At 47.6% G+C, this 2,500-nt stretch overlaps 1 protein-coding gene across 1 annotated transcript in view; it reads right to left on the reverse strand.

Annotated features, from left to right (window-relative positions):
* Positions 1 to 2,500, reverse strand: part of LOC127412765 (COP9 signalosome complex subunit 6) — an 11,634-nt gene that overhangs the window by 2,786 nt on the left and 6,348 nt on the right. The gene's annotated exons all lie outside the window — the stretch shown is intronic.

Raw genomic sequence — 2,500 nt, forward strand, 5'->3', positions numbered from 1 at the left:
GTGTCGTCCTCACAGGTGCGCTCTGCTCTCTTCTGTCACTCTTCACGGGATCACAGATCTCAGATCTGTCTCTAACTCTCATTACGAGTATTTTAACATTGAAAAAAAATGCAGAATCGAATCATCAATCTAATTTAATTGTGAAACGAACTGTTCTGAATTTTTTTGAATCATGAATCAAATCGATTCGCTTTCAACTCAAAGATTCACACGCCTAATGGAGACGAAATATTTAAATTAAACTTGAATCGGTGATATTTTAGAGCATTTCTATCTTTATACAGGAGAAGGGTTTGTTTGGGAAATATTAAAAAAACATTATTGTTACATATTGTTTTGTTTACTTTCCTTAAAAGGAAATAAATGCATTTTGACAGGAAAAGTAGTATATATATTCAAATTTTAGCACTTTAAAATCATGTGATAACCATGATTACATATTTTAATCAACTGCCAGCACTAATATATAAATATTAGTACAAAGAAGTAAACAACAGTGCACACCTGACCATATGTGTCTGTGAGTGTTTCTGTGTGTTTTTATGTTTGTGTGTGCGTGAGTGTTTGCGTGTCACTGTTTGCATGTGTTTAAGTGCTTGAGTGTTTGTGCGTGTTTGCGTGAGTGCGCGCATTTGCGTGAGTGTTTGTGCGTGTTTGCGTGAATGTTTGTGCGTGTTTGCATGAGTGCGCGCATTTGCGTGTGTGTTTGTGCGAGCGTTTGCACGTGTGTGTTTGTGCGTGTTTGCTTGCGAGCCCACGTGTGTTTGCATGTGTGTGTGTTTGCGCACGTGTATGTTTGCATGCGTTTGCGCACGTGTGCGAGTGTTTGCACGTGTTTGTGTGTGTGTTTGGGCGTGTGTTTGCACGCCCACGTATGTGTTTGCGTGTGAGTGTTTGCACGTGTGTTTGCATGCGTGTTGTGCATGAGTGTTTGAGCACGTGCGCACGCACGTTTGAGCACGTGTGTGTGTGTTTGTGCGTGTTTGCACGTGTGTTTGCGTGTTTGTGCACATGTATGTGTTTTACGTGCTTGTGTGTGTGTGTGTGTGTGTTTGAGCAGGTGTGCGAATGTTTTCGCACGTTTGTGCGCCCACGTGTGTTTGCATGTGTGTGTTTGCGTGTGTTTGTGCGCGTTTGCGTATGAGTGTTTGCATGTGTGTGTGTTCCCGCACGTGTGTGTTTGCATGCGTGTGTGGTGTGAGTGTTTGAGCATGTGTGTGCGAGTGTTTGCGTGTGTGTTTGTTTGTTTGGGCGTGTGTTTGCATGCCCACGGATGTGTTTGCGTGTGTGTGTGTGTGTGCGCGCACCCGCATGTGTGTTTGTGCGCGCGTGATTGCATGTGTGTGTGAGTGTTTGTGCGCATGTATGTGTTTTACGTGCTTGTGTGTGTGTGCGTGCGTGAGAGAGTGTTTGAGCACGTGTGCGAGTGTTTGCGCACGTTTGTGCGCCCGCGTGTTTGTGCGTGTTTGCACGTGTGAGTGTTTGTGAGTGTTTGAGCGCGAGCCCACGTGTGTTTGCATGTGTGTGTGTTTGCATGCGTGTGTGCGTGAGTGTTTGAGCATGTGTGTGCGAATGTTTGTGTGTTTGCGCGCCCACGGACGTGTGTGCGTGTTACGCACCCACGTGCGTGTTTGTGCGCGCGTGATTGCATGTGTGTGTTTGCGCGTGTGTGAGTGTTTGTGTGTGTGTTTGCATGCGTGTTGCGCATGTATGTGTGTGTGTGTGAGTGTTTGAGCATGTATGCGTGCGAGTGTGTGAGCACGTGTGCGAGTGTTTGTGCGTGTTTATGTGAGTGTTTGCGTGTGTGAGTGTGCGCATGTGTATGTGTTTTACGTGCTTGTGTGTGTGCATATGTGTGAGTGTTTGAGCACGTGTGCGAGTGTTTGCACGCGTTTGCATGTGTGTGTGTTTGAGCACTTGTGTGCGAGTGTTTGCGTGTTTGCACATGTATGTGCGAGCGTTTGCACGTGTGTTTATGTGTTTTACATGTGTGTGTTTGCGCATGTGTGTGTGAGTGTTTGAGCACGTGCAGGTGTTTGCACGCGCACGCGTGTTTGCATGTGTGTTTGCGCGTTGTGTTTGCATGTGTGTTTGCATGTTCACGCCTGCGTTGTGCGTGCATGTGAGTGTTTGAGCACGTGTGTGTGCGCGTTTGCGTGTTCACGCACGCATTTGTGTGTGAGCGTTTGCGCACATGTTTCACGTGCGTGTGCTAGTGTTTGCACGGCCGCGTGCGTGCGCTAGAGTGTTTGCGCGCGTGTATGTGTTTTTCGTGCGTGTTGCGCGTGTGCGCGTGAGCGTTTGTGCGCGCGCGTATGTTTTACGTGCGTGTTTGCATGCGTGTTTGCGTGTGTTTTTGCGCTTTTACGCGCCTGCATGAGTGTCTGCGCATGTGTGTACGTTTGCGTGTGTATTTGCGTGTTTGTGCGTGCGCGCGATTGCGTGTGTTTTTGCATGCGTGTGTTGCGCACGTGTGTGTGTGAGTGTTTGAGCACGTGTG

Source organism: Myxocyprinus asiaticus, chromosome 22 (genome assembly GCF_019703515.2).
Source record: "Myxocyprinus asiaticus isolate MX2 ecotype Aquarium Trade chromosome 22, UBuf_Myxa_2, whole genome shotgun sequence".
NCBI classification, from domain to species: Eukaryota; Metazoa; Chordata; class Actinopteri; order Cypriniformes; family Catostomidae; genus Myxocyprinus; species Myxocyprinus asiaticus.